General features: G+C 39.8%; 1 protein-coding gene across 9 annotated transcripts in view; it reads right to left on the minus strand.

The window, feature by feature from the left end:
* The window catches only part of rbfox3a (RNA binding fox-1 homolog 3a), a 402,031-nt gene that overhangs the window by 46,807 nt on the left and 335,507 nt on the right, over positions 1-19,717 (minus strand). The gene's annotated exons all lie outside the window — the stretch shown is intronic.

The following is a 19,717-nucleotide window of genomic DNA, read 5'->3' on the forward strand; positions in this document are numbered from 1 at the left end:
ACTCGTACAGGAAATGACAGTTCACAGATTACAATCTGCAAGGCAACATGAGGGTGAGGAAATATCAACATTTCTGGGCGAACTTTTCCCTTAAGCGAAGATAAAGTGCGATATTTCTTTGTTTCATCTCGGCAGGGTGGGTCGAGTGGGGCTCGGCTGGTGAACGGCTGTCTGGCCGCTATCATATCAGCTCTCAGGGAACATTAGAGGACTGCTTGATCATTACAAGTCAACAAACCTACTTTATAGAGCATCGCTCGATAGATTTGCAGCCCGAGCGACAGGGTTCTAAATTGTTCTCTTGGCAAGCGGCATGTGCGAGATCAATTAACTGATAAATTTTTGATTATAACCTTTGATTTAAATTACAGGTTTCTAATACAAGCTGCCGTTTCCCCTTTTCCTCTACCTCACGTTTACCTCCTTGTTTCGCTTCTTCTGTCTCACTCGTGCACTTTCTCTCTGTATCAGTGCTGGAATTAAATGAGTATCTACTCCCTCATTTAGGTTTCTGTGTGAAGGGCTGTCTTTCTTTCACTCGGTGTATCAGCATGTAAATGAATGTGCTTTTTCTTCTCATCCATTTCTCTCCATTGAAGAGGATGCAAATGAGATTCTTTTCTCTGTTGCTTTCCCATCACAGAAGAACACGGTGTTTTCTAATCTTATCAGCGAACATTAGCATGTGGCAGCGTGTCATTTCTCTCTCTTTCTCTGACAGGTGTCATCATTCGTGCGGGTGGTGATCGGCCTAGGGAGTGTTCTTGGCATGTACTCTTGAAGACTTCATGAAACCGTTTGATGAGCGCAGTTTTGTGTCTTGTGTTAACATATTTCCTACTGAGCCTTGAAGAGATCAAGCCATTAAAGAAAAACATCAGAGCCATGAACCATGATTTGCAACTTGCCATTTGGTTGCAGGTGATATTAACGTTTTCATTTTACAACGCACCTGATTAGGCAAAAATCTGTGTTTAGTATAAGGGCAAAAGGAGAAAAAATATAATTACATTAAAAGTATAATTAAATCTATATTTTTTAATATATTTATGTGCATATGTATTTAAATTGGCATTTTATTATTTTTAAACAGATATAAAAAGCCATGTCTAGTTAAAGGATGAGAGAAAAAGCTAATTCCAAATGCATTGTGTTAAAGGACAGTTCACCCAAAAATGAAAATCCTGACTTCATTTACACACCCTCCAGAGTTGTTCCATCTGTATGACTTTCTTTGTTCAGATGAACACAGGGAAGGATATTTAGAAGAATGCTTGTAACCAAACAGTTCTTGACCATTGACCATGGACTACCATAGTAGAAAAAAATTCTTAAATAAATTTCATTGTTCTGTTGAACACAAAAGAAGATATTTTGAAGAATGTAGGAAAGCAAACATTTCTCGGGCACTTTTGACTACCATTGTATTTTTTCCTGCAATGGTAGTCTATGGTGGCCAAGAACTGTTTAGTTGCAAGCATTCTTCCAAATATCTTTCTTTGTGTTCATCGGAACATATACATTTATACAGATTTGGAACAACTCTAGGGTGATGACTGAACTGTGAGCTGTCCCTTTAAATCTTCATTTTGCCAATATTTAAAAGTACACAACAAACATATGTGGACAACCTCAAAGCTACAAAACTTCATTTCTGATTTTATGGATGATCAATAGTGTTTATGCACCAGTGCATTGCGTTGGTACTACAGATGATCAGATGTTTTCTTTTTTTGTGCATGTTAACAAATACTCACTGGGACAGAGTGCAGGTGTGTTTGTGTGCCGTTGTACGTGAGGTAATCTCCCAGGTAGTGTACGGTCTGTGTGCACGTGTTTGTAATGACAGATGACCCGGCTAATCTCAGCGGTGAAACACTGATGTGTGTGTGTTTTTGTGTGTGTATGTTTTGACAGATGAGGGCTACTCTGGGGCCCAGTGCTGTTGTCAGCACAGGTGCAATTGGGTCATCAGTACAAAGTATGAGTGTGTTCCTGTAAATGCGTGTTTGTGTACTTTATGTGTCTGAATTTCACTATATAAAAGCTGCCTGCCCCCGGGGACTCTATGAATGTATTAATCTCATACAAATTTAGGACCTTGGAATTTGACCCTTTCCAGAGAGCTCATGGCAAAGAGAGGCAATAACAAATTTGCTTGGTTAATAGGATCCTTCTGCTCCTTAATAAATCAAACTCTCATGAGCTAAAAACACCAGGTACCCCATCACAAATTACTCCTTGTTTGAAAGTACACTTAACAAGTATTAGGTGTAGGCGACGAGAACCTCTCCCACAATAACTGCAAACATAATTCATCACACAGTTGGACAAGACGCGGCTTAAAAAAGCAGAGGAAATAATGTGGAATGAAATAAAATCTGAATTTTGGTGTCAAAGCTGTATTGCAGTGGATAGTGACTCGGGGTCACAGTATGACCAAAATCTTACAATATATCAGTATTTTTATATAACGTGAATATGTAATATGTAGTTTTAGACTCTTTTCTTGGAATATGATGAACACAAACCAAAATATGATTAATGATCATTAATGACTAAAAAAAAAGATAACTACAGATTTTCGTTCTGCATTGCAGATACCGTACAGCAGAATCTCTATTAGTTGACACTTTTCTACTCTTGCATAGTACACCATCAAACTACTTTAGTGCCTGTGACATGCTATATATGCTATATAAGATCTGGCCCCATCTTTCCTTCCATTGTCCTATACTATAATAAAGCCTAACTGGTCTATAAATAAATTCAAGAAAAAAAGAAAATCTCAGCAGAATGTTGTTTCCAGTCCCTTCTGCCTTTCATCCAGTATCCATTAGAGAGGGCTGATGAAGAGCCATAGGAAACACAAAACCTTTCTTTCCCATTTCTGCTTGATTGTTATTAAGTTTTTTTCACTGACTAAGCAGCATCGGGCAATGGCAGCTTTGGCCGGGGAGGGCCGCAGTTTAATGGAAGCGGGGAGAAATGTATTAATGTAAATGTAGTGGAAACAATAAGAGGCCTGGCCATTGACATGTTGGCAAACAAATGAGGCCATCCTCTCAATTAGACTCAATGCTCCATTATCCAAATGAAAAATGCACTCGTCCATAGCCAAACGTGCAATGGACAGATGTGAGATGGAGAAAATAAGAAGAAAGCTGGGAAATTTTTATTACATCACAGTTCTGTCTGTTGCGCGAGCGTCTTGAAGTTCTCGCGCCCTGACATGATCCAAAGATGCGAGATCCTGATGCAACCATGTACAGTAAGGTTTTGATGAAACACGTACAGTTATATACACAAACACACTGCCTGCACACGCAACTCCACCTGCATGGTGCCGAACTCAAAATTTGACAAGTTCCGATTGATTTGATGTGAAAGCATGTCTTTTTCTATCTACGTGCCCACCTATCGCCTATCCATCTCTTTCTTTCATCTACCTCAGTCCCTCTCTCTCATGATGCACCACCCAAGCTGTGTCAGGCTGTGAAAAACAGAGGGGGAGTCGTGGCCTGGGGTGGATATTGTAATTCACTAAAACATTAAGCAGTATTGATGCAGCCCCCAGTCTCAATGTGCCAATGGGGGTGAGGGTTGCACAGCCTATAAACAGCAGATAAGCCTGACAAGAAGAGGTGGTCTCCATTGCATCTTGGGGGTGGACAGAAAATATTGTGAGGTGATTTGGGCACTCAAATGCCTGTAAAGTCTGCAAAAAAGCTGTCGCTGGAAATCATGATATTATCGCCGTGTTGATTCCACCAATATTCAGCGAGGTAAATGGACGAGTAAGCCACATTTTCTGAAGATAAGATGAGCACAAGAGTGCAGCTACCTGTGTATCTGGTGGGCTATGAGCCGGTTGAAACAGTGATCTAGCTTCACTTTTTTCCATCCCTCGCACCTGCAAACTTCATAATGTGCAATGCGTAATAATGCCTCTCTGTCTTACACCTGCACTGAAGGTGTCTCTAAGCCCTGTCTCTAAACCCGGCAGACCCATATTTTTCCTGTTTTCTCAGCGTGCATTAGTTTTTTCCAAAGGTTAAGGGAGAATGACCTGAGAGAGCTGACGCCCGATTAGTTCCCATTAGATCTGCCTGCGGTCACTGAGAGCTTGAGTGATGACCTGAGCTTGTACCGTACTTCACCGCAGACGCCAAGCGGATGCGCGGTAAAACCAAAGCTTTGGGAATGTCCGTCATCGCAGCGGTCAGAGAGTGACCACTACATGATGTGAGGTTAAGGAGAAATGAGAGGGAGAGATAAGAGAGGTAAGTTGTAGTGAGACGTTTGAAGTCATCTCGCTTGGACTGTTGAAAGAAATCCTTAGAAGCCCGGTGCTGTGCACTCCTGAGGTACAGAGAGGACTTCAGCACCATGGACAGCTCTCATGTTGCACTGACTGCAGGGGGAACTGAAGGGAGAGTTTTAAGGGTATGACTTGTGCTTCTTCACACATTTAATCATACAACATCTTATTGGGTAATGATGCAGACCTTATTTCAGACGGTTCGGGTGTCAAATATGACCAATTTTGTACCATTTATCACAAAATACACTGTAAAAACACTGTATAAACTGATTGGTTGTTTTAAATGTTAAAGTGTATTTAAATTCTCTTAAGTACTTTTAAATGTCTATTTTACATTTTGTCTAGTGGTAAGTTGCTGTAACTTACCAAAAAAAGTAAAATAATGTAAGTTAAAGTAAAACTATTTGTTGCCATGACTTAATAATCACATATTTTTTACAGTGAAATTATGTTAGTTAAACTTATTAAATTGAAATAGCAACTCATCGCTAGTCAAAATTCAAAATAGTAGGGCTGCGAAATGTCATTTACAACCGATTTGACTAAACCTAAAAATTGAATTTTTTTTGCAGTGATACAGTTTACAAGAATAAGCTTTTGCACTATATTGCAGTTTTGGATTGGATTAAGATTTCACATGATTTAGCAGTACAAGGTCTATAGGAAATAAGAAACTATTTTCACTTGTATATTTAACATTTGACATGCAAAGAAATGGATGTACTGTAGATTTTCAATAGAATATTGATATCAATAGAGGTGGACAGTTATAAAATATCTTTACTTAAGTTTTTAAATTTACTTCACTACATTTCATACATTTCACATTTCATTTCATTTTTTACCTCAAATACTTCAGTATATAAAAAATCTACTACTTTGTTACTTGAGTAAAAGTAAAAAAGTTGAAAGAAAAACATTTATTTTGAAATCAGTAAAAAGAGTAAACACACAGTACTGAAGTATGCACTTGTAAATGATAAAACAGTATTGAGGCCTACTTAAGTACAGTAAAAATACTTCACTACTGTCCACCTCCGTTACTGAGAAACAAAAAGAATGGTCTTACTCTGCATCATTTGGTCAAACTTATAATACGATAAAACCAGTTCCATCAGTAACTTTAATTCGGTGTTAGAAATGGGCATCACTATTATTAAAAGTGTCATACCACCACACATAAAAATACATTTAGCCTTATATGAAGCAGAGCCAAAACAAGCAGTTCATCCTTCATCTAACACAGATAGATTCTGAGTCAATCACTTTGAGCTTAAGCAGAGAACAACGCAGGTCCGTGGTGGAGTGTAGAAAAGCCACATGCGGTTTTGTTTTTGATAAACCTAAATCAGAAATTGATATTTAATACAGATCTCCACTGCGGCAGTGTTTATTTAATCAGTGCCCTTTCCACATCATTCTGTAGAATACGACTCCTATAGCTTATAAACGTTAGAGACAGAGCAGAGAGAGTTCGAGCTTCTCTGTCAGAAAAAGATCTCTGTCAATATAACTGAAGCCATGCCACTCTAAAAACATCCCTTGTCGTCAAATTGCACTGGTAAATGATTTCCGCAATGAGCTAAATGGTATTATCTGCCCCCCCAACCCCTATTCCTTCCTCCTCGCCAGCCTGTGAGCCCCAGCCAATACTCGCTAAATGAATTTATTTCTTTCCCAATAGGAAGAATGAGTGGGCCATCCAAGTCATTCAAGCCAAGATTTAACCCTTACCGGTGGGGCCACAAACAGTTACCCCTAAGGCGTCAAGATGGATGACGACCAAGATTGCCAAGAACTCAAAACCTTTCATCAATTTTAAAGGTTTTATGTGATTTTTTGATCAATGCTCTTGGCAAACACTTGAGAATGCTCGACACAAACATGGAAAGGAATATAATTCTCAGTGGAGCACATCACGGATGTACTGAGCTCCGGTTGAAGTTTGAGTTGTTTCGTGAGTGAATTTGACAGGCGTGTAAGTGACTGTCACAAGACCAGCAGGGATAGCAGACCGGCTACATCAAAGAACTACATTAACCCCACCACGTAGCAGATTTCAGATATTTTGGTGGGAATTTATAACCTCACACATCAATACACAAACATGCTTCCTCACGTACACACGTCGGCGTCATTGATTATAACGTTTCCAGAAAGTCCACAGACTTATGGGACCATTTTCTAATCAGGAACAGCACAATAAAGCATCAAGCCATAAAAGCTATTTCTTATATGTAAATCTAAGCAGGACACTTTGCTGACCGTATGGTTTCTATTTGATGTACATGCGCAACACACCATAAAAATCCATAAAACCATCCAAAAGTCTAATTAAATCAAATACATCTAATATAAAATTTGGTATAATTGGTATAATTATACACACACACGCACGCACGCATGCACGCGCACACACACACACACACATTATATAGCATATTTTATTGCTGTACCATTAATATCTTATTGATGCTTTGGCAATATTGCATGTAAAACAATCATCCCAATAAATACTTTGAAATTGAAGTTGAGCGAAGGGTGAATTTGGGCCGGTCAGGGCCAGCCGATATCGATCGTCTCTCAGCGGAACGCTTCCATAGCCGCAGGCCTCATGCCACGCCTCTAGTCTGATTACTGAGAAGCACTCTGCTGGTGCAAATTGGATTGAAAAGCCCCTCCCAAGTGTACTTAGGAAATAATTTCCAAGGCCGGGCTCTCTCATGCTGGCCAAGCACAGGTCCTTCCCGGGGTCCCGAGCACTTCGGGCAGGGACCGGAGAAGTCGCATTACCGTATGTGCTGTTTGTTTGGGTCTGACTAGGATCCTCCCTATGGAACAGAGACGTAATCTGTTTTAATATGAGTCATAGGGTCCACTTCTGCCCCTCGGCTATTATGCCAATGCATTAATTCTGTTTACTACACACTCACACGTACTCTCACTAGCACTAGCACTCCTTACAGTATGTGTGGTTGTGTGTGAATTCAAGTGTAAGAATGAGAGTCGCTGCGGTGTTAAGTTGTAAGCCCATAACAGCTGGTGGAAGAGTGGAGTTTTGTCCTGTGAGTTACTTTATGAACAAACATGTCCACAGGAGTGAGCAATATGCTATTAAATGCTTACTAACATGCACTCTAGTGACAGCAGTGTGCGATACGTGTGTGTGATTCGCAGTGCAAATGACAGGGTTGGAGTTCAAAGGAGGTACAAAAGTTTTCTGGGTGAGAGAGAAAACTGTGGCTATTAAATACCCAGAGAACAGTTTCCTTCTATTTTGGCCAAGCTAAATAAAACTGTCCTAACCGCGTGTCCCAAAGGAATGTTTTAATGCTTTAAGGTTAAGTTTTAAAGACTCGCTGAAGTGCAGTGAAATGTGCTGCTTTGTTTGATGCACTGATGCAATTTCCAATGAAACAGGAAGTTAGGGTGGCATATACGTTAAGTGGCCCCTCCCCTTTTAAAACAGACAATAGCATTCAGTTTACAGTACATGGAGAAGCTTAAGTGCAGAATGATGTCATAAGCATCTTTGATCCGTATTGGCGGAAACGAGAGACGTTTTGAATGCTTATATCTTTTAAATGCAAATTTTGACAATGTTTTAAGTCACACTAGTTTACAGAATGTCTTAATGTTAACATATTTAAAATTTTGTGATTTACATTTAATTTATTTTCATTAACACCATGTCTACACCGGCCGCATCGCGCCAAGTCCAGACAAAATTTTTTATTATAATGGGTTCTAATTTGTTCTATTGTCTCTTGACAATGTGTTCTATTGTGTTCTATTGTCTCTTGACAATGTGTTCTATTGTCGCATCGCGCCGCATCCGGTGTAGACACGGTGTTAGGCAGTTTCATAATAAGAACAAACTGTTGGCATACAATGAATGTAGATAATGATAATTTGGTCATGGAAAACTGATACGAGAAATGCGTGATATTAGACTTTTGGTATCTTCTAAAATAGTTCATGACATTATAGATATCTTTTCGAAAACTTTAGTGACAAATAAGAGATTTTTGGGGCTTTTTTCTCAGGATAGGGGAAGTCACAATTTGCTCTCCACTTCTCACTGCTGTCTAGAAAAAAATATCGAGATCTTATTTATGATGTTTCTTTCCAAAGGAATGACACGACAAGTTTCCAGCATTATTTCTCTGTCTGCATGTTTAATATACAACAGGATTTGCGACCAATGAGATTTCACCGAAGGCGGGGGCTTCCCAGTATGAAGTCTTGTCACGCCTGGGTACAACAAAAACTCTCAACATGGAAGAGGCAGGCATTATTGGCCTATCATGTAACACCAGCTTAAAACATTGCGTATTGACAAGAGGGATACAAACTCGCAGACGCCAACATCCCCTGCATGTACAGACATACACACGAATGCACACGTTAAGACACAGCTAGAATCACACATACATACACACTCTCACAGATCCTTTTGCCTCTGTAAAGCGCTGTGGTGGTGTCTACAAGAGAACATCTTAGATATTCAGACATTCAACATTAAAGACAACTCTCTCTTCCCCCTCTCTCTCTCCCCCCTCTCTCTCTCTCGCTCGCTTTATTTCTCCATCCCAGCTGGTATAATGTGAGGATCTACCATCGCACCCACAGGACCCAACACATGTCTTTTTGCCCCCTAAAGCTCTCCCAGTCAAAGACTAACACTGGGGCATGGAGGAACTTCAAAAGCAGTAAACAACCATTTTTCATACATTCCTCCCTCGGAGCTAGTGCAGATCATAATACATAAATAATCAGTTTTTTATATTCTTTGAACTTCAATAGGAGCAAAAATCTGGGATATTGAATCAAAAGAAGTACAAAATGGTTTTGTGTTAATCGAGAAGAATGTTCGATGGTTTGAAAAAACCACACAGGTTTTCGCCTAATGCACGGAAGAGTGTTGGAATGCAAAAGCATAAGCACTTCATTTAGCGCGTGTGGCGTAAACAGGAAGTGGATCCTTTTTTGCTGTCATTAATATTGATGGTTATCTCCAGACTTCAGACGGAAAGAGACACCGAGGGACGATTTCCCAAAACACAGCAGACATTTAGTCAGTAAACAAAAATATCGGCGGTCTAGTAGGATTTATTTTATTTAGACAAATCACACCATTTCCATTGCACTTGCCGTTTACTTTTCTGCTTTCCCGTCCCTCGCTCAAACTTTGAAACTCTCGCTAATGGTAAACTCGTGGGGCCGATCGCTCCCTGCACCCACCGCTCCGAATGAGAAACATAACCGTTTAAAAAAGTTTGTCTTATCGAACACAAACATAAAAAGCTGCCTATTTCCACTAATGAAAGTCACTAATACACTTATTAGAGAGAAACCAATAAGATGGATGATATCCAACGTTCAGTGGACAGACATTAAGGTGGAAGGTGATTGGTTACATACAGCTGATGTTGCTTTAAAGGTCCAACGTGTAATTTTTTGGCGGATCTATTGACAGAAATGCAATATAATATACATAACTGTGTCTTCAGAGGTGTATAAAGACCATACATAATGAAGCGTTATGTTTTTATTACCTTAGAATGAGCTATTTCTATCTACATACACCACCGGTACACTTGCATGGAATTCGCCATGTTGTTTCTACAGTAGCCCTAAACTGCTCTACAGAGCGTTTCGTAAATACGTTATCTCCTTCGGCAAAGAAGTGAAAACGTGACGACAACTTAGTTCTGTTTTAGCCACCGTAGTGCTTCGAAAGGTAGGGGGCGTGCGGTGGAGTGAGCCGTTGGTTGCAATTCGCAAACTTAACGCTAGATGCCGCTAAATTGCATACTTAACCTTTAATCGGACAGTTCACAAAATAATTTTAAAAATCCACACCTCTACATCCTTCTTTTTTGGAATACATAAGATGATGTTTATCAGAAATTGTGAGGGGGGGCAGTGGGGAAAAGGGTAGTAGAGAAGAGAAATGAGGTTGCAAGGCTCATCAGCATGTCTATATCTGTCATCTTGACATGGATATAATTCCACCCATAATTTTACCCTGGCAGATCTGTCAACACGGTTACGTTTCACAAGGTGGCGTTAAACATGAGTTGCACATGAGTTTTTGCACATACACATTTTAGCAAACTGACTGAAGTCTGAAGTCCAGCTTTTCCGTTTTTCTTTCTCTTTTCTTTCCGTCTATATGACCTACAAAGACCCAATCTGAGTCTCATAATACCACTGTAATACGTTTTGTCCCCTGACAACAGTTTTTAATAACTTTTATTAATTAGGGCTGTCCTATGGCCTGTCAGCTGGAATATTATTTCATTCAGGGACCATTAGGCTGTCGTGTTACCCCTGTGAAGTGTGTGTGTGTGAGTAAAACAGAGCAAATCCGCTTTAGTGAGTGACGTCAACATGCATCACTCCTGAAGTGACAGCAAACGCTAATGCGCTAATGCGCTAATGCGTACATCTACTGTATATATACACAGACATCCAGATGTACTTTATGACCGTAAATTGGATATGCATGTGGGATTAATTATCTTTATGAATCTGATAGTTCTGACTCTAAAATTTGATGTGACGAGCCACATCTGAAGCTAAAAAAATTCACACAAACAGTATAAAGTCCTGTTCACAACAAGGACAATAATGATAAATATAACTATAAAATGGTTCTAAATAAAAAATAGTGTCCACACCACAACTATTATATACAGTCATGGAAAAAATTAAGAGACCAGAACAAAGTTTAATTGAATGATTTCTAGATGTATTGTGGTCATTCCAGTCCAGCGTCTTTTAACTAAATCAAATCATCAAAATCAAGTCATCCAAAAGCAATGTGAAAGACACATGAAAACCGAGGTTATCACATAAAAAATACTTTAAAAAAAGTTTCCAAATACTATACAAAATATTACTGTTGCATTGCTTAAAAGTGAATATGAACTTGTTTTCTTTGCAGTATTTGAGGTCTGACAAAAAAAGAGCATCTTTTCTGTTATTTTGACCTGTTTCTCCAGGTTTCATTTTCTGCAGATAAATGCAAATAGAAACAATATTTTTCATTTGAAATTTGGCAGATATATTGTTAGTAGTTCACGGAATTAAACAAAAATGATCATTTAAACCTAAACACATACCTATAAATATATATTTTTAAATGGTCTCTTATTTTTTCCCCCGCAGCTGTATATATAGCAGCACACGTTTTCTGTCCACGCCATAAAAAAAGAATGGTTGATGGGGTTTTATCATATTTTACAGTGATTTTATAAGGGTGAATGGTTTCTAAAAAATGCTGGGTTATTTTCAACTGAGCGTTGGGTCAAATGGGGAGATACCCAACCATTGGGTTAAATGAACCCTTAAATGTTTATTTTTGACCTAACAATGGGTTTAAACAACCCAGCATAGGTACGTATTTTACAACACATTGCTTGGGTCTGTCCCTTTGTGTCCTGAATCTGGGTTTACAATACCTATCATTTTTTAGTGTGTATTAGGGACTCAGCTACGCATTGTGTCAAAAATAAAATCACTGTAATGCGCAGCTTCTTGTGATGTATTGCTTTCACACGCATCATAAAAGTACGCCTCATAATTAAAGAAACACAAACTTTCCCTAATGCGAACACCACCACATTTCAGGCAGTATCCCCTAATGAAATAAACCTCTCTTGCTGAAGATCCAACATGCTCGCGGTGTAATCACAATGTGCTCCAAGCTCTCGTGTTTGTTCCTCTGGCTGATGTAAATTTCTCACAGTGCTCATCGTTGCAATGTTTGAGTAACTCTGTAATTGAACCACCGAACAAGAAAACACATCATCTGCAACAAGGAGGGATTTAACGAGCTGCCCCGAGCCTTCCTCACCTCAGTGGTATCAGACGTGGTTCTGCTCTACAAGAAATCACTCGCAATAAGAAGATTTGCAGGCATTATGTTCTTGACGTGAAGTGGATCTGATGGTCTTAGAACACAGGACGGTCTGTGCTGCACCGCAGGGGATAAACTGTCCCGGAACACTAAATTGGTATCAATGACAGGGCATGGTGTAATGAGAACTTCTGGCTTCTAAACCGTCCCAAAGTTCACATCATTCTGCCATCAGGCAACTGAGTGAACCGTTGAAAGTAAGCTAGTTGAATGTCTCGAGGAGTCATATTGTATACTGTGTACGAACTACAGTAAACAATGATTCTTTATCGCATTTAAAGGTGAAGTGTGACATTTCTGAAGCACTATCATCTAGAATCGCAGATATGATGATGTTTTGAAAAACGATGTATGGCCTAATGTTTCTTTATACATATCTCTGCAATTGAGGAAAACACACACCTCACCTGCAAACGTGTGTTGCTTTTCCAAGGTTTCGGTTGAGAATGAAGCACACTCGAGTCTTATGTGTGTGTATGTGCGTTACTGGTTGTTGTCTTGGCCGCATTGTGCTAAAGGACATGCAGGGGAATCTAATTTAACAGATGACTGAGTTGCGATCAGCCAATGTTCCTATAGGCGCACACACAGACGCATACACTCACATACATCCACAAACACTGACCAAAGCCTCTGGAAACCAGACCCTGAGGGAACGAGTGGTAGACCCCTAATTCCAGACCAGAGACCACATGAAACCGTTTCAGTCTCGGGTGAGCCGATCACAAGTGGTAAGGAGAGACAGTTCGCTTTTATTTACATGCGTCTGCATCTCGTGTGACCACAAAATCATGATCAGATTTGGACGGCGTGGTCTCTGATTTCGTGACTACATGCTTATAATGTCATGTTGTGACTGCACGTTAATAAAACACAACGAAAAAAGGACAACAGACCCTTATAGACGGTCTCAGCAGCAACAACATTAACAAATGTTGTGTGGCCCAAACTTAACTTATGGTAGACCTCCGAAAAGTATCAATATTATTTATTACAATTAATACATACAAAAATATTAAAATACATTAATATTAATATAAATTGAATGTAAAATATGTTGTTATATTATAACCAAGCAAAAGAAACAGAAATTAACTGCGGGTCAGGCGCGTGAAATCGCCTATCCAAATTTTGATGTCAAGATGTAAACAGCAATGGTCCTGTTTCCTTGTTTTATTTCACACATATAATTACGTCTTAAAGATGTTTGTTAAATGTTTTATTGGTTGTATTTTGTTCAAACATCTGTGTTTGACAAAAACTGAAAAGAAAAGCTTCTGGGGAAAAAGAAAAGATGGATCAGTGTTGTTTACATCTTGCAAAAGGTACGTGGTTTCCCTTAATATTCATTCTCTTCAAATCATTACAAAAAAAAAAACTCGGTTACATGATGTTTCTCCTCCAAAAAATAAAAGAAATGAATTAGAAACAAAATAAAAATATATTTCTCACGTGTCTCCTCTAGTTTAATAAAATGTCTCAACAATATTTGAAACTATTTTTCTGATTTCATTAGATACCGAGTCAGTGATCGAAACTCAAACATTTCCAGGTCTTCCAAAACTACATTACCCCAGCTTGTGACTGAATAACCCAGAAAAAGAGTTGCATATCCAAAGCCAACAGAGAGAGAGAGAGACTCCAGAAGCAGAAAAAAGAGACAGAGGAATACAGAGGGTGAGAGACAGTCTGAGCTGTAGAGAGTATTGGAGGGATGAAACAGGAGACAGTAAAGTAAAGCAGAGCTGCTTGTAATTCCGGGCGAGTCTACGGTCGGGCTGGTCGCAGCTCCCACTAGACCTGCTACATGATATTCACTAACCCCAGTAACAATGGCAAACATATGTAAATCAGACACAGTGCCGGATCCAATCAGGGCTCATCACAAAGCCACTGACACACACTTCACAGACAGCGAGGGCCACAGAGCCGCCTCGCTCTCTGCCCGTCTGCGACCCATTTCGGTGCAACATCCCGTCGCTTTGTTTGCGCGTTTGATGTCTTACGTTCCCTGACATTCTCACAATTACGTCTTTCTTTTCATTCCCACTTTCTTTTCTTTCGGCGACCGAGAGAAAATGAACGGTAGCATCTTAGGACAGCTGAGGCTAATTAAATTGCTTATCGATTCTAATTATAGAGATTTCTACGAGCGGTCAAAGCACATTTTCCAAACATACATTAAAAATGGCTTTGTTATCCGCGTTGCGTTTTTGCTTCAGTTTCAGAACGCAGAGGAAAGAAGTACAAGCTATCAATACTAATGATCCATGAATCTCATCTCCTTAATGAAAGGGGTGACTAACTAAATCCATCGTTCGAAAACTTTCCCCAGCAAAACAATCGCGCCAACGAGGGCCGGCTGGCATGAATGGACGGCCAGAATGATTTGAGGGGTAACGGATGGATGGAATGATGGAGTAATGGGGAAGGCAGATCAGTCGTTTGAAAGAGAAAGAATGACGTCTGGTCTCTATGACCCATTCATCTTCTGTAACAGAGAGAACAGCCTTGGAGAGAGAGAGGGGGGGGGTTAGAGATCGATACATTGATAGAGTTCAGTCAAACAGGCTGCTGCGCTAACCGTTGATGGTTAATAGTTATATGTGTCTGATTAAAAGGCGCGAGTCCGGTTTATAGCTGGACTGGGAGCTGCTGATGAGGTGTAATTTGGAATACGATCATTGATGCACTTACGCTGCTTATTAAACGCATTAACGTCAGTGTTCCTGAAAATAACCAAAGTCTACACGCTTATCCGTTTTGAAAAAGTGTCTGGTGAAAAAACCAGTCTAGACCAGCGCTTGCTGAGAAAAAAAAACAGGTTAAAGGAATAGTGTGACATTTTCTGGAGGATCTATTGACAGAAATGCAATATGTCTTTAGAGCTGTATAAAGACCTTACATAATGAAGCGTTATGTTTTTATTACCCTAGAATCAGCTATTTCTATCTACATACACCGCGGGTCCCCTTACATGGAATTGGCCATGGACAAACTGCTCTACAGAGCGTTTTGTAAATACGTTATCTCCTTCGGCAAAGAAACGAAAATGTAACAACATCTTAGTACCGTGTCAGCCACCATAGTGCTTCGAAACGGAGGGGTGGAGTGAGCCATTGGTTGCAATTCACAACCTGACAGCTAGATGTCTCTAAATTTCATACTCTGGACATTTAAGCAACGTTTTTAGCCATTTACATTTATTTATATTTACTCATTTGTCAGACGCTTCTATCTAAAGCTAACACAATGCTCTACAGGTAAAAAAAACTACACAAAAACTATGGCAGGTGCAACATTTTCTCAACATTTTGGTCTCGTCAGACCTGTATGCCTTGTATCATCTACAGCCCTAAAAGTTCTGTCTTCTGTTTAACTTCTGATGGCCCCAGAAGATTCAGGCCATGAGGGAGAAACTGTAGACTAGATGTGCGTTTGATGTTTAACCTGAAAAAAGTCTGCTGCAATCTCATCACACATGTACTTCATGTTCTGAAGATGTTCTGAAGAATGCACTCATCGGTGAATACCAGAGCCGCCTCCCTCTCTCTCAAACCTCTCTCCCTTCTCCATTCTGTCTGTACAGTATCTCTCGCTCTCCGTTTCACATTTCTCATCTCTCTCTCTCACTCTCTATGGCCCTCGGTCCTTATTAAAGGTGATTCCCGGGTGTGAAGAGTCGCCGGCAGGGCCGTGGCCACCTCTTTAATGGAGACAAGCTGGTAAATCTTTCATGCTTTAAGACCGTTTCATTGTAAAAGGGGACCGGCTGCAGCATGATAACAATGGTGCATTATTCATAGGGTTCTAGGGCTCTCAGACGGCCTAAAGCTGACTTTTCCCTCTTCTGCTGGAGGGATTGTGTGTGTGTGAGAGACAGACAGAATAAAGAGAGAGAATAAAAACACAGAAATGCAATGAAAGGGACCTTGCAATCATCTGTACCTAAACCAAGGCATATTTCTTTTCCCAGACGAAATTACATCATCATATAGTGACAACGGACAAATATAACCATCATTTATTTGAATAAAAATCTAGATACCAAACATATCTACAATGCAACATTTACAACATTTTTCCAGCTTTTGACATTCAAGACAAACTAAACTTGATCTACAGTATTAATTTATCTGACACAACAGTAAATTATCATGTTCAAATATAAGCAAAAACAAAGATGATAGTCTGATATTGCCAATGGCAAGTTTGTCTCTTTAGGTCTGCCAAAACCATATACACTCACCTAAAGGATTATTAGGAACACCTGTTCAATTTCTCATTAATGCAATTATCTAATCAACCAATCACATGGCAGTTGCTTCAATGCATTTAGGGGTGTGGTCCTGGTCAAGACAATCTCCTGAACTCCAAACTGAATGTCAGAATGGGAAAGAAAGGTGATTTAAGCAATTTTGAGCGTGGCATGGTTGTTGGTGCCAGACGGGCCGGTCTGAGTATTTCACAATCTGCTCAGTTACTGGGATTTTCACGCACAACCATTTCTAGGGTTTACAAAGAATGGTGTGAAAAGGGAAAAACATCCAGTATGCGGCAGTCCTGTGGGCGAAAATGCCTTGTTGATGCTAGAGGTCAGAGGAGAATGGGCCGACTGATTCAAGCTGATAGAAGAGCAACTTTGACTGAAATAACCACTCGTTACAACCGAGGTATGCAGCAAAGCATTTGTGAAGCCACAACACGCACAACCTTGAGGCAGATGGGCTACAACAGCAGAAGACCCCACCGGGTACCACTCATCTCCACTACAAATAGGAAAAAGAGGCTACAATTTGCACGAGCTCACCAAAATTGGACAGTTGAAGACTGGAAAAATGTTGCCTGGTCTGATGAGTCTCGATTTCTGTTGAGACATTCAAATGGTAGAGTCAGAATTTGGCGTAAACAGAATGAGAACATGGATCCATCATGCCTTGTTACCACTGTGCAGGCTGGTGGTGGTGGTGTAATGGTGTGGGGGATGTTTTCTTGGCACACTTTAGGCCCCTTAGTGCCAATTGGGCATCGTTTAAATGCCACGGCCTACCTGAGCATTGTTTCTGACCATGTCCATCCCTTTATGACCACCATGTACCCATCCTCTAATGGCTACTTCCAGCAGGATAATGCACCATGTCACAAAGCTCGAATCATTTCAAATTGGTTTCTTGAACATGACAATGAGTTCACTGTACTAGAATGGCCCCCACAGTCACCAGATCTCAACCCGATAGAACATCTTTGGGATGTGGTGGAACGGGAGCTTCGTGCCCTGGATGTGCATCCCACAAATCTCCATCAACTGCAAGATGCTATCCTATCAATATGGGCCAACATTTCTAAAGAATGCTTTCAGCACCTTGTTGAATCAATGCCACGTAGAATTAAGGCAGTTCTGAAGGCGAAAGGGGGTCAAACACCGTATTAGTATGGTGTTCCTAATAATCCTTTAGGTGAGTGTAAATGTATTAAAGGGACAGTTCGCCCAAAAATACAAATTCTGTCTTCATTAACTCGCCCTCAAGTTGTTCCAAATCTGTATACATTTCTTTGTTCTGATGAACACAGAGAAATATATTTGGAAGAATGCTAGTAACCAAACAGTTCTTGACCGCCATTGACTACCACTGTAGGAAAAATGTCTTTGTAAATTTTGTTGTTCTGTTGAACACAAAAGAAGATATTTTGAAGAATGTAGGAAAGCAAACAGTTCTGGGGCACTTTTGACTTCCATTGTAATTTTTCCCACTATGGTAGTCAATGGTGGTCAAGAACTGTTTGGTAACAAGATTTTTGGGTGAACAGTCTGAAATATGAATGATAAAAATGACTTATGTTATTATTTACGCATTGTCACAACAAATGCATTAGAATCACACCACTTCTGTCACGACTGTCCCCACCATTCTTTAAAACGCAGCGCCGTCCATGCTACACTGATGAAAAGAGAAGCCTAAGGAAAGTCGAAGCTAAACTAATCACCAAAGTTGAGCCGAGGAGAATGGCGGTAAAGGGAGGAATGATTCACTCCGGTTTAAACGTTTTAATTGGATCAAGAGGGCTGCACCTGGTCTCAATGTCTGGTTTGCACCAATCCATGTTGATCAATGGCTTAGTGGAGCTGCGAGCTTGGTTTTGGGAGTTCTATGCAAATGACAAGCTTTAAAGTCCTGCGCCACCTCTCCCAGATCAATTTATTAATAGCCTGATCTCGTTTTCCTTAAGGCAATCCGCATTTTCCAATAGCTTGCTATGGAGGTGCTCGTTCATGCGGGCAGATGGAAAGCACCTACACTCCATGTACATATGTGGTGGCGTGATTTTATATTTGCTGGAGGAACTGCATTGCATTTAGTCAATTCAATTCAAATTGATTTCTATAGTTTTTCCACACTTTTGCAAAGCTTACATGCATAAAGACTGACATGTAAGTTATTTAAAATTTCATTATGAAAAAAACACTTAGACATACTAAATAATCCTGTCTATATTCTTAATTTATAATGTTTCAAATTACACCGTGTCTACACCGGACTTGACTGGCGCGATGCGACATGACAAAAGACAACAGAAACTCATTAGAACCCATTATAATTAAACATTTTGACCACACAAACACGTGTGTCGTGTCGCGTCGGTTGCGTCCGGTGTAGACACAGTGTTGGCTTCAGTTTTGGCAATATCAAAGATAAAAGCATACATTCTTAACATACACATTACTTACTCATTGGTTATTGGTATTTTTTCCACATTTTAGAACAATAGTGAACCCACCCAAACCACGCAATAACGCAATTGTAACTGTAGAATTAAGCTGTGACTAAAAGCTAAAATATATATTTTAGCATCTTTAAAGTAGTCGGCCGTTGCCTAGAATTTGCAAAATTATACACTTGCCATTTTCTCATTCAGCTTCTTAAGTTCCCAACCTGAAAGATAGCTTTTTAAACAGTATTGAAGGATTTTCCATTAATGCTGGACTCTTATTGGCTGCTTTTTATTCATTATTTGTTAAATATTTGTTTCAATTAAAATGTAGTATTAGTATGTAGTTTGCAGTATTAAACGAAATGAAACGAAAAAAGACAAATCAAAACACACTTGGGTTTGTGTTGCATGTTAAGTTAAGCATGAATGTTTTATAAGCACAAAAAGACGTGAGAGAAAAGAACATACAGTGTCTTTGATTTGGAAATGCTGTTTTTCATTGATATTAAATTGAATGTGTTGTAGGCTGAAGGTACAACCGTCTTATCTGAGTTGGTTGAGTTGAAAGGGTCTGGGCTTCCAGGGAAATCCATGTTTCTTTTCAGGCTGAGTATATAGATTACGCTCACTGAGCCTCGCTGCATGGGGGGAGGATTGTATTTTTTCTTCCCCGATTGTGATTTCTGGAGAGCGCTTATCTGTGTGCTATGAGAGGAGAGGCGAAGAGAGAGTGTAGCACTGTCTGTTTCCCAGCA

The sequence above is a fragment of the Triplophysa rosa genome, linkage group LG18 (assembly GCF_024868665.1).
Source record: "Triplophysa rosa linkage group LG18, Trosa_1v2, whole genome shotgun sequence".
Lineage (NCBI taxonomy): Eukaryota > Metazoa > Chordata > Actinopteri > Cypriniformes > Nemacheilidae > Triplophysa > Triplophysa rosa.